This window comes from Nelumbo lutea, chromosome 2, assembly GCF_056320005.1.
Source record: "Nelumbo lutea isolate HS-2025 chromosome 2, American lotus-T2T, whole genome shotgun sequence".
Lineage (NCBI taxonomy): Eukaryota > Viridiplantae > Streptophyta > Magnoliopsida > Proteales > Nelumbonaceae > Nelumbo > Nelumbo lutea.
Window position 1 is genome coordinate 67,636,655 of NC_142685.1, and position 14,401 is coordinate 67,651,055.

Genomic DNA, 14,401 nt, shown 5'->3' on the forward strand with positions numbered 1-14,401 from the left:
AATTTTTATCTTTGAAATATTTTTTGAAAATTTGCTTCAATATTCAGTGGACACAATGTCATTTTTGTTTTTTTTTTTTTTTATTTTATCATTTTATTAGTTTGTCTACATTTTTTACTTTTTTTGCTATAATACAAATTTTTGAATTTTATCATATTATGTATTTTTGCAATTTCTGCTTTTATCCCATCTTTATATTTATCTGATTTTTTGTCTTTTTTCAATTTTCTTGTATTGTTTTCTTTTTTAGTGTTTTGCTATAATTTCCATTATTTTTTATAATTCTATTTTTTTGCATTTTCTATTTTCTACAATCTATACATTTCCTGTATTTTTTTTTGTTATTTATTTGCACTTTCTTTGTTTTTCTATAATTTTTGGTGTTTTCTACAATTTTTTTCTGATTTTTTTATTTTATGCAATTTCTGCAATTTATATAATTTAGATTTTTTTTGTTTTTGAAATTTTTATTATGTTTGCAATTCTATAATTTTCGGTATTTTTTTGCAATTTCTTTGTTTTTATGTATTTTATATTTGAAAATATTTTTGAACTTGTTTTCCTTTTTCATGTTTTTTACTTAAAACATATATTTGTATATTTTACATTTTCTATAATTCTCTTCACATTTTTGCATTTTCTGAATTTTCTTACAACTTTCTTATATTTTTCTGCAATTTTCAATGTTTTTTACATGAAATTTTTTCTACATTTTTTTGTATTTTTATTTTTTATTTATTTGAAAAAAAAATGAAACTTTTTATTTTTTAGTTGAAATACATAGTTCTATATGTTTTTGCAATTAAAACAGAGAAATATTAGAAGGTTAAGGTTTTGGTTTGAATTAAAAGGTGAAATGGATGGGTTAGTGTGGGTCAACCCACTTTGACCCACTAACATGGGTGAGAGATGGGTTAGTGAATCAATATGGTTGGGTTGATACTCAACCCTCACCCAACCCAACCAATCCACCCATTTGCCACCCCTCTAGTTGGGTTTTGTGACTGTGCAAAGGCAGCCATGCATGGTGGTGATGTTATAGAGGGGAGCAGTTTCATATGCTCTTTCTTTATGGTTTTCTTATTTTCTGGTTTTGCCTTATCTCAAACCCTAGCCCCTGTTCGCTGCCATCTCTATGGTTATAGATGCGATTCTTTATAGTTTTTTGGTTTCAAACGTTCTTCTTTCTGATTTTTCTTATTTTCTAGTTTTTCTGGTTTTATGGACACTTCCATCCATGCTTCAAATCGCTTACATTGCTAACAGTTTCAAATGCTTCAAATAGCCTTCCTGTTTGTGATCTTATTTTTTGGTTTTATAGTTTATCAGGCTCCTGTCATATGTGTTTTCTTTTGCACATTATCGTTCTTCCTGTGGTTTCAGATGCTTCAAATGGCTTATCTTCCTGTATCAAGTCATATGTGTTTTATTTTGTAGATTATCGTTTTTTAGTTTGAAGATTTTCTACCATCCTACAGTCTTAGATTTTGAGTTTGAATTTCTTCTATAGAGTTAGAGTTATGATGCAAAAAGTGGTCTCATTTGTGGCGAAGATATTCTAAAATCTGTTCTGGTTTTGGAATATTTTTTATTCATCTTATTATTTTCTATCTTTGAAAATTTTTTAATTAATTTTGGCTTTAAATTTGTTTTATATAGTTTTAATTAGAGGTGTAAATCGGGTCGTGCCACCTGTGGCCCGGCACAATGGTCCGCAGGCTGTGCCAGGCCCGGCACGATCACACGGGCCGTGTTGGGCCTGGAGTTTTAGGTCTACGGGCCGTGTTGGGCCTGGAGTTTTAGGTCTACGGGCCGGCCTAGCCCGTAGCCCGGCCCAACATGGCCTGCAGCACGGCCCATATTATATATATATATATATATATATATATTTTTTTTTTTATATTATTTTATATAAATTATAATTATATAATTACATATATATATATATATAATATTAATAAAATAAATATTTTTTAATTTTATTAAACTATTTTATTTAATTAATGTATATGTAAGTAATTGTATACACAAAATTCATATAAAATTACAATTTTAAGTTTTTTTCCATATTTTTTAAACTAATAGCTTCGACCCGATGCACAGCCCAACCTAGCCCAAGGCTTGGCACATGGGCCAATCCGGCATGGCACGGGCCCACACGGGCCTGGGCCATGGGCCGTGCCGGGCCACTTTACACCTCAATGGTTTTATTTATAGATCATTTTAACAAATGATTTTGCATTGAGGTCTTTTGCATTATGCATGTGTATTTATACATATAGCATTGGTTTCGGCCATTTTTATTTCTCTCCTGCTTCCCTACTTTGTCTGGTCACTGTGCTTCATTATTACCAGATGTTCCTACTAGAAGAGTAGAAGGTGTGGATGTTGAGTTGTTCTTCAAATGCAGTGATCTTTCATTTATTATTCATTTGATTCTCTTTACATGATGATGTTGATCTTTAATAGGTTTAGGTATTTTGATTTTTTTATGTGCATGTATTTTTCTTGGGGATGATTTTTCTACCTTTGCTTTTTCTTCTGGCTTTTATATGTGCCTTTGGAAATCATTCTTGTAGTATATTTTGAAAATGATTTTGTGGTTTAATAGATCCCTTTTTATTTCTGTCTAATTTTTGAAAATGATTTTGTGATTTAATAGATCCCTTTTTATTACTGTCTAATTTTTTCCTGATCTTGTATCAGATGACTAATTATTTTCTTAATGCTTAGTAAGTTTAGAAATGCTAATTTGCAACTATATTTTTTGTTTGCTTGCATTCTATCATTTCCATGTGCCAAGATTAAAATCGAATCGGACAACGAACTGTTCAGGGTCCGATGCCTGGGTCAAATGGTTCGATCATTCAAAATGAATGGACAATAAATCATTGGATGGTTCAAAAGTTTAAGTCAGCAGTTTACTGACCAAATCAACGGTTTTTTACCAAAATAGCGGTTTTGGGGTAAATAGAACCGGTTTTTTCATTCTGACCGTCTGGTCCGGTCCTGTTTTGAAAACCATGCCATGTGTAGTTGAGCTGTTGGATTTGGTTAAGATTTTATGAATTGCTTGCTTAGCAAGTTTATCGCTGCCTATTTGCAAAATGACGTGCCTAGGTTTTTTATTATGGATTTAAAATAGGTGATATATTATAGTAAATAAAGTTTGTATTTTAAAAAGGCGATACACTAGAGTTAATAAAGTATGTATTTTAAATTTTAGTGAGGCATTTGTTTTAAAGACTTAAAAAAATCACCCCCAAATAAAGTTTGTATTTTAGAAAATTAAAAAAAAAAATGCATATCTAAATTGTCCTTGTGATTTAGGTGGCATTTGATTGCACTTTTTAGAGGTCTGAATCTGAAAATGCTGCTTTTCAAACCTCACCCCTTGTTTGGTTTAAACTCTTAACTTGGTCTGAATCTTATTTTCAGATTTGAAAATAATAGAGATTAGGCCGGTTCTTAATGCGCTTAGGCATGTTTAAGAGCCAATGCATAATCCAAAATACCCTTACAATATTTTGAAAATGACGTGTGCTACCCCTATCTTCTCGCGCACGACTCATTTGGTTTCTCTCTCGCTCTCTCCCCTTATCTTCCCGCTACCATCTTGCAGCAGCGGCTCTCTCTCTCCCCCTGTTTTCGGTTCTCTCTCTCTCTCTCTCTCTCTCTCTCTCTCTCTCTCTCTCTCTCTCTCTCTCTCTCTCTCTCTCAAGGGATTGAAGGTTTTATAATGCTTTTGGAGGCAGGGTACCGATGACCAATACCTCGAGAGGGCTTTCAATCCTTACGACGAGATCACCAGAAACGGTATGTGTACATCTGTATTCTATGAACATAGATGATTTTGTCAATGGGCTTCGTCAGTTTGTGTTTACTCTTTTCTCTCTCTCTGTTTTCTTCTCCTTCATTTTCTCTCCTCTTCTTCTTCTTCTTCTTCTTCTTCTTCTTTTGCCAAACCCATTCTCAAACACTGATGACACTATTCATCTCCTTCTTCATCGGAACCCAGAAGTACAGCGGCGGCGAACGAACCCCCGCAAATTGCTCCTTCCCGCTTTGTAAAACTCTCCCTACCCTCTCTTCCTCCATTTCTTTCTCCTCCCAGACCCCTTGCTCCTTCCGTCGCCTATCCCACCTTTGACGTGAAGCAGAGGACCGATACAACATCGCCATTGATTTTGCCAGACAATTTGGGCTTCTGTGAAGCTCAGAAGCAAGCTACCCCCCCTTCTCACCAGAGTTCAGACTGTTCAGTCAGGCCATTCCCTTGTGAATATTCTTTTATTAATTATTTTTTAATATTTTTTATTAAACATTAATTAGATTTTATTAAATTTATTTATGTTATTTATTAATAAATAATTATTTTTATTAACTAGTAATTTTTAATTATTTCATTAATTTTTAAAAATTATTTTAATTTTTATTTGTGTAAATTATTAATTATTTTAATATTTTTATAGTCAATATTTTTTAATTTTAATCATTTCATTTATTAATTAGTAATTAGTAATTAGTAATTATTATTTTTTATTTTTTATTTTTTATTTGTATTTTTTCAATATTATTTTGAAATTGAAATTTATTTTTTATGAGATAATGCAAACTAAACTCAATATTTCCAAATAGTATGCTTTAGGGGTAAAATAGTAAAATTAGTAAATTTCAAACGGTAAAGGGTTGATCCAGCACAAACAAACTTATGGATTCAAATCCTCTAAAAAGTAGAAAAGCATATATGCCTCTTTTCAGATTTCAGACACTTGATATCTTTTTAACTTTTCAGATCTGAATTTTCAAATTTATCAAACGCCACCTTAGTCATTTTCTTCTAATTAAGTTTCAATGTATGTTTCTCTTTTGCTTTTTTTTTTCTCTTTGCTTACATTCTATCATTCCTATGTGTTGTTGAGCTTCCACATGGTTTTCGAACCACCATTGACCCAGATGGTCGGACTGTTCAGCCCGAGAACTGTCCAGGCAACTAGTTCTTTTTTACCCTAAACCCGGTCCCTAGCCAAAAACCGCTGAATTGGTTGACGATCTGTTGACTTAGGCAGTTGAACTGTCGATTCATTCAACGATTTTTTACCGCTTTTTATTTTTAATTACTTTTTTATTTTTTTAATTTTTTATCAAAACAGACCATCCGTTCAAATCCATTGACCCAAAAACCAATGGTGAGAACGATTCCGTTTCCAAATCGTTTTTTAACACCATGAGCTCTCATACTATGATTATGTTTCCTTCAATATTGTACAAAGATGTGCCTAGGTTTCTTCTTCCTTTGAACTTCTATTTATGACTTTAAGAAAAGGGAGTGAGAGGAGCTTCAGCCTGATCGGATGCAATTATAAAGCTAAAAGAAGTTTATGGTGTTGACATAGAGGCCAGACACTAATTATGATGAGCTTGTGTGTTTTAGATGGCTTTGTTAGCGACTTGATAAGAGGAATTGATAGGTTGGTTAAGACCACAGATTCAAATGCTTCATGAGAATCCTGATGCAAAATTGTCTAGTGCGGACTCTTCATCTGAATAGCTTTTCGTAATTAATTAGTTTTTTGTTTATAATGACTCATTTTTCTTCTTCTTTTACTTGAAAACTTTTTCTATCGTCTTGTTTTACCAAATCGAAAATAATCATAGTTTTTGGAATACGTAAGTGATTTTTTATATCAATATTTATTGGTTAGCTTTGTTAAATTTTTATTAATTTAAGACTATTTGTCCCATTTTGTTTTTCAAAATTTTTGGTAAATGCACATTCACCTAATTTTGTCACCACTATATCTATCGAAATGTTACCCATGCTCAGCACAGGCTTGCCGCTAGTCAAGGTTTTTAAAACCGAACTGTACAATGAATCGGTCAGGGTCTGATTCTTAGGTCGAACAGCTAGACCGTTCAAATCGAACGGACGGCCCATTTTGACAAAAATAAAATAAAAACTAGCTAAATCGTTGAACGGTTCAAACACCCGGGTCAGCGGTTTGCTGACCAAATCAATGGTTTGGGGGGAAAGAATGGTTCTGGGGTAAAACGGAACCAGTCACCTAACCGGTTCCTAGTTTTTCCAATCCAATTTTGAAAACCATGCCGCTAGTAATTATTTAAAGGGAGTCAGATCTCACAAAATTTGTCCTCACAATACTTACAACCATGTATTTGGAACATCTTCGTATATATATTTTTTCGTCCATGGAGAGATGTTCCGGTTGCAAGTGTTGTGAGGATGATGTAAAGACAAATTTTATGAGCATTTGAACCAGATGCATTTGAAGGTGGTACTCAAAGGTGAAATCATGCACCAATTGATTTGCAAATCCTCTACAAAAAACCAACCGAGGGGTGTTTTAGTTGGTTTGTTAGCTGGTTCGCTCCACACAGAATTAATTCTTGCAATCACTGACTTTGGGAAAAAAAATCCTTTGCAAAATCTTTAAAAGCTAATTAAGCATCTAAACAAAACCTTTATGTAGGATCTACACTCTATGAAACAGTGGTTCTGATGAATGCCTATAACCATATATCACAATAAAGTAATTGCACAAAGAGAACCAACCTAATAACCACTCCTTAAAAGACAAAACAGAAGGGAGGGGTTGCATTCTAATCCCCAATAGGCTTTTGCCAAATCACACTCACAGAGAGCGTGTAAAATTGTTTCTTCATCCTTTGAGTAGACCGGACAGGTGGGAACAGTATGAATTCTCCTCTTTGCCAAATTTTCCTTAACAGCCACTACATGGAAGCAACCACGCCAAAGGAAGTATTTAATTTTTGGGGGCACTTTTAGATTCCAAATCTGGGATCAGAGCTATTTACCTCTCAGGCCTTAAAAACTTGAAGAGACAACAAAGTTATGTTCTACAAAACAGGCAGATTTAACTGAGAAATTGCCTTTCTTATCAGCAACCTAGGCTAGTTTGGCATCCCAATCGAAGAGGGGGGGTCTGATTTCCAAAATTTTATGGGCAATTGAAGGGGTAAATGTGTTGTTGATTAAGTTTGTGTTCCACACCTTGCTGTTGGGAATGAACAAATCACAAGCTTTTGAAATATTAGAGTTATTTGGCTTTGGGCCTATGATTCTAAATCTTGGGATTCCAAGAATCCATGGGTTCTCCAAAATTGCAATGTTTCTCTGTGAGCCTAGAGACCAACACTCTCCCTCCTTAATAATCTCTCTACCCACTAGGACACTTTTCCAACCCCATGACCCTGATTTAGGAAGATTATCATTTAGAAAAGACCAATTTCTAATATACTTCGCCCTTAACACTTGGGCCCACAGACTATCCTCACCCTTGGCTTGCCTCCAAGCTAACTTGGCTAGTAAGGCCTTGTTAAAAGAAACAAGGTCTCTAAATCCCAAACCACCAGAGAGTATATTTTGGTTGAGGTTTCTCTAACTAACCCAATTAACCCCTTTCCTTGTCCCGCCAAAATTCCTTTCGGATCTTCTTTAGTTTCTCACACACCCCACTTGGCAACTTGAAGCAAGACATGCTATAGACAGGGACCACATTGAGAACAACTTTTATCAACACCTCCTTTCCTGTTAGACTCTACTACTTATTCTTCCAGTTTGAGGCCTTTCTCTCCACTCTGTCAGTTAGAAATTCAAACATTATATATTTTGATTTACAAAAGTGGGAGGGTAGACCCAAGTAAACATAGGTTTTTTCTGTTCTCTTGATTTGCATGCTTCTAGCCAATAACTTTTGAATCCTATAGTGGACATTTTTACTACAATTAGCTTCAGATTTGTTTAGATTCACTTGTTGTCCTAAAGCTTGCTCATAAGCTCTAATTGCCTCCAAAACCCTCTGACCTTCAACTAGATTAGCTTTGGTGAAGATGAAACTATCATCTACAAAAAAAGGGAGATTGTTGGACATCTACCATTAAGCTTGACACTAGAAATTTTCTTTTCTTGTACCATCTTTAAAAATATCCTAGAGAGCACATTTGAGCAAAGGAGAAAAAAGTAAGGGGATATTGGGTCACCTTGTCTAAGGCCTCTAGAAGGGAAGATTTTCCCACTGAGAGAGCCATTAACCAAGATTTGGTAAGAGACTAAGGTTACACACTTCATGATCCACCCAATTCATTTTTTGCCAAAACCCAACTTTTTAAGAATAGTTTTCAAAAAACACCACTTTATCCTATCATAGGCCTTGCTCATATATAGCTTTAAGGCCATTATTTCTTTTTTTTTGCTTTTGTTTTCTTTATGTGGTGGAAAATCTCATGAGCTATTAGGATGTTATTTCCAATGGACCTCCCTTCTTGAAAAGCATTCTGATTTTGAGAGATCAATTTTACAAGTTTTGGCTTTAATTTATTGGCCAACACTATTTCTATGATTTTATAGATTGTATTATAGGGACTGATTGGCCTAAATTGACTTGGTTCCTCTGGGTGGTCAATCTTAGGAGTTAAAGCGATAAAAGTAGTATGCAAACCCCTTAGAAGCTTTACTTCTTCAAAGAATTGTTTTACTGCAGCCACTACATCCTTGTCAACTGAGCTCCTGCATTTTTGAAAAAAATAGATTTGGGAATCCATCTAGGCTAGGAGACTTTCTATGGTTCATTTGAAATAGGGCTTCAACTATTTCATCTTGAGAGACTTTCTTCTCCAACCCTCTACTCTCATCCTCTTTTAGGCAAACATTCACATTTTCAACAATCTGCTCCATGTTACTTGGTCTTAAGGATTCAAACAATTTTGAGAAATAATCCTTTCAACCATCTGGGATCTCTCTTTGATTTTCAACCCACTCCTTCAGTATTTTTTATTCTCAACACCCTATTTCTAACTCTTCCACCCAAAGTGCTATTGTGAAAAAACTTGGTATTTTTATCTCATCACTTGAACCAATTACACATAGCTTTTTGAGCCCAGAAGATCTCCTGTCTTTTTAACCAAGTATTTAGATTTTCTTCACAACTCTTCACTCTGCTTGCTACCAAATAACTACCATTTGCACTAAGGGCAGCCTCTAGTTCACAATGGGCTTCCTCAACCCTTTTACTCAAATGGCCAAAAGTAGTTTTGTTCCTTCTTTTCAAATCTAAACGGAGCCATTTACATTTTGTTAAGACACTCAACTATCTAGAACCAACAATCTCTTTCCTCCAAACATCATCTACAATATTAACACTATCCTCATGTGAGGCCCACATCTCTTCAAACCTAAAAGGCCTCCTACCCTTTTGAAAGGTAGGATAGGTATCCAACATTATAGGAATATGATCAGAACTCATCTCAACTAAGTTTATAACATGAGCTTTAGGTAAAAGAAGTTATCAGTTAGGGTTAGCAAAGCCTTTATCTAAGACCTTTCTAACCAATCCTCTCCCCTCTCTCTTATTACACCAGGTATACTTCGGACCAATACTCTTTAGACGGAATCAAGGTTCTAAATATCGATACAGGCTGATAGTCTACAAGTCGCATTGGCTTGTATCAGTGCATTTTTTTAATGTTTTATTTATTTATTCAAAACTGGGTCACAGGGGTCGGTTTAAGTCCCAACTGCCCTCTGAACCATGGCTTGACCCGATACACCCCCTATAGGGGCATATCGGGAAGGCCCGATACGATACATGATGAAAATTTAATCCTTGAATAGGATAGGCTCATGCTTTTGATAAAGTTACGGTTTCTTTGTTTCTTAGTTTCTTGTTTGGTTTGCCATAAAAAAGGAGTAGAAAAATTGTTGTTTTTTTTTCATCTGTTATCTTAGAGTGGATGATGCTCTTATTTACAGAAATAATTTTCACCTTCACCTCAAAGTTCTAGAACAAGGCTAAACCGCCAAAAAGACCAATAGGGTCAACACCCCAACAATCCCAGACTCTAAGAATTCTAAACTTCTTTCGACACTCAATTAGGCTACACTTCACTTCCATAAGGAAAATGATGGATGGTTTTTCCTTTTGCAACATCCTCTTTGCTGCCCAAACTGTCAAGGGGGAGCCTAAGCCTTGATATTTCAACTGATTACTTTCATTTCCACTATGGTGGTTGTTTTGGGACAACCACCAAGGCCCACTTATTTTGACGTTTCAAATTTAAACTCCTCATCCAAAGAGAAGAAAGGCAGAAGGGCTTATATGATCTATGTCTTTTGATAGGTCTAACGAAATAGTTCTGAGTATAGCTGCATAAAACTGGAACCCCCTCACTATTGGTTTGTTCTTTTTGTGACAAAGTAACAAGCAGTTGGCGAGAAGTTAAATTGCGTATTCTATAGACGTTGTCTGCAGCCCAGTAGAAATCACAGGGCATAGCCCTTCCCATACTTGTCTTTTTCCTACCGCTAGTCTCCATCAACCCAAATCTCCCCTTTCTCCTTCGCATTGGAGAATAGATGTGATTACAGAAGGGGAATAGTGTAGCTCAGAATTTTTAATATGCACACAATTAGAAAATAAGGGTAGAGCTAAGGGATGTGAAGAAAAATTACACCAATGATAAGGCAAAGTTACCTCCGGATCTAGAAGCATAGTGTCGGTGCAAATTTGCATCTGAAAGAGTTCCTCTAGTTCTTCTCGATTGCTTCCGAAGATGGCAGTAAACTTTGCAAGTTCAAACTTTGGTTTTTTGAAGAATGGAACTAAACTAATTCCAAATTCAACAAAACCCGCCGCGAAACCCGCACCATTATATTCTGACATGGATCATTTTAACTTTTGGACTCTTCCCCTTCCTGCGACTTTACTTCTACATCATGCTCAATAGTAGAGACACGTAGGGAGTAGCAATGATGCTCAGAGTTTTTTCCAATCTGGGAAACAAATTGTCCATCTGGGAAACAAATTTCCTATTCTGCATTAGTCGCAAGTTTTCTTTTCGCGATAGTTGGTTAACGCTACCTATTTTGGCAAAGCTTAAGCCACTCGCCATCTGGGTTCTAACCATGTTGATAAGACCATTTCCCAATTGTTCATCATGTCTAAAAAATTCTACTGGCAAGAAAACCATGTTGAAGTTCTGGCTACCCAAGGCATCCTCTCTTAGATTTCTTGTCGCAGCTTCATTGAAATTAGAATGAAAGCTACTACAAGAGGACATTTCTGCACAAATTTCGGCAACATTCGAGCTTACTAATTGTTTTCTATGGCTTGAATCACTATTGGATTCCACTTTCTTCTCCATAGGACTGCTCGTCCCTTCATCATGGACCGGCAACTTGCTTTTGCCTTTGCTCAACCACACAGTTCCTCTGTTCAAGAGCTTTGCCTCCTCAGTATCATCCCAAGCCTGGAGCTAGGGCCCATAGTCAGCTGGGAATCTGGGATGCCACCTTCTTTGATTTCTTGCACAACAAACTTCTCAGTAAGTTCAACAATCGGATCCTTGCTTGATCTAAAGATGCAAGTCGTCGATTCATGTCCTATTTTACCACATTCATAACAAAAAATGGGGAGGCGTTCATATTGAACCTGGTGCCACTCTTCCACCCCATCCATTTTACGCCTAACGATTCCTTTTACCAGGGGCTCATTTACATTTAATTTAACTTGAACTCTCAAGAAGTCATTCCACTCTAGTGTGTTTTTATTTGGAATATCATCCTCATCAGGTGGGATTGATACGCTAACTTGCTTAGCCAGTTGCTCCCCATGAGCCCTTGTCATAATTTCTGAAGGTAAATCTAAGATATGCACCTGAATGTCCATTTGATCAAACACCATTTTACTTGGCTTTTGATCAAGGACCTAACTCCATAGTAGTAAAGGGTAATCTTTGAAAAGCCATGGCTAATTCTTGAGAACCCATTTGTAATCCCTTTTTAAGCTAAAGACAATAAAAAGAACATCTCCATTTATCCATCTAACATCATAGTTCTTCACCTTCTTCTTCCACATATTTTTTACTCTCTCCACCACTCCAAAGGCATTGACTGGTTTTTCGGTGATTAGCTTGCCGTAAAGACATAGTTTACATTTTTCTTCAATACTTAGAGGTGGATCTTCAGCTACCATCTAGCTTCCAACTCCTTCACGATATACCAAAAGGAAACTGGATTTGGGAGAGATAGGACGACAATCGAAAAGGAGGAAAAGAACATAACCAAAAACCAGAAAACAGAGCTCTGGAGAGCAAAAAGCCCTTCCTATCCTTACTTGGATTATCAACAAAATAGCTCTACTATGGGGTTGTGACAAAACCATATCGGACATCACTTTATTTATCTTCATCCCACAAAACAAAACAGATTAAATTATGGGTAAAATATAAAAACCTCCGCTGGGTTTTGACAGTCATAAAAACCTCCCCTATACTTATCAATAAATTGATAGTCACTTTCCTTTCATCATTTGGTCAATAATGGAGACGTCAAAGTTACAAAATTGCCCCCATTACACATTATTATTCTAAATAATTTAAATTCCATATTTAACTATTCCAGACTTCAGTTGGTTGGAACAACTCGGGAACCACTATCCATATTATTGTCCATTGATTCCCTCATAGCCATGACAGGGGTAGTGAATTCATCCATCAATGTCTGTCTGTCTTCATTTTGGTGAGCTACACCACCACTTCCCATCGACCAACACATTCAATATCTATTATTCTATCCACCATATTCCATTGTTTGAAGATTTAATAGACCAACACATTGCTGCTACTATCTCGGATTGCAAAGGCACCATGCTTGCAATAGAGCATATTTTTCAAAATCAGGTCAGACCAGACTAGAAAAACCAGGAATGGGTCAAGTGACTAGTTCTATTTTATCCCAAAACTGTTATTTCACCAAAAATCATTGATTTGGCCGGCAAACTATTAACCTAGGCAATCAAACCATTCAAACCGTCCAATGGTTTTGGCCATTTTTATTTATTTATTTATTTATTTTTTGTTAGAATGGGCCATCCATTTGATTCGAATGGTAAGAGCTTATGCAAGCCACAAAAATAGAGGTGTTAACCCAATGCACATGCAAGAGTCATGACCACAAAAACGAGTGTGTAGCTATGCAAGCTACAGAAATAGAGGTGTTTAACTTCAAGGGATGGGTTCACTCATCGATTGATCATCGATGCAGTGTTGCTTGCTTTAAATTGGGATTGTTCAGCCCCAAGGAATGGGTTTAGCCACTGTTGAACTGTTTGACTGCTACAGTGGACGGTGTTTCCGCATTCCTGATTGACTATGTGTTCTTTGATCTTTTTGGAGTGATCAATCTCTGCTTGTGATTTACTATGGGTGAACATTGCCTGATTTACCTAGTTGAAGAAGTTTCAGGAATGGGAAGTGAAGCAAAGAAAGGAGCAATAAAAGGGTAAAGTTATTTTAGGTTACATGCCTTAGCTGATAGCCTTAAGGGTAAACGTGGCATTTAAGAAACAAATGCAAAACATCAGCATTTTCCGCTTCACCAAGTGTAATGGAATAGAGGTTTTTGTTTTAATCAAAATACAAAGGGAGTTTTTTATGACTGTCAAAAAACCTAGGAGATGATTTTATATTTTACCTTAAAATTATTTCAGTCAATAGAGAGATGTTGAAAATTAATCCATAAACCGATAAATCCCCCAACCTAGGTGAAGCGGAATTTGACCTCAAGTCTCCATTATAACTAGCAAGAGACCTTACGTACCAACCAGCTGGTTGACACATTGCGTTTCCAACCATTTAACAATGGTGTTAATTGTTAAGAAACTTGGAGATACTTCAAGGGTTTTGCAAAGAGTGAGGATGTTTTAATGTGTGTTTTGTTTCGTGGACATTTTGTGATAGACATTTATTAAAATGCCACCATGTCATTGCCAAATCAACGTTTTTTCTCATCATATTCATCCATACGCATTGGCATTCACAAAAGTGGATTTTGATTTATGTACAACCGTTGATGTGGCGCTTAATTATCAATGAACGGTTCATCAAATACATTTTTCGGTTTTGCAAACAGTGAGAATGTTTTAGTGCGTGTTTTGTTTCGTGGACATTTTGTCATAGACATTTATCAAAATGCCACCATGTCATTGCCAAATCAACGTTTTTTCTCATCATGTTCATCCATACGCATTGGCATTCCAGAAGTGGATTTTGATTTATGTACAACCGTTGATGTGGCGCTTAATTATCAATAAATGGTTCATCAAATACTTTTTTCGGTTTTGAAGACAAATAAAATACAAAAATTTATTTAATAAATGGGATCTATATCAACACATAATTAATCCATTTCCTAAAATATAAGAGTAATTTAAGAGATTTTCCCTCCAAAAATTTCAAATTGGACAACACAAATATCCATGGGCAAAGTGTAGTTAATCTGGAATCATTACAAAATGTCCTAACCTACCCATCATCTCTTGCCACCTGTAAAACAATTAGGAAGTACAACCAAATTCTTTGACAT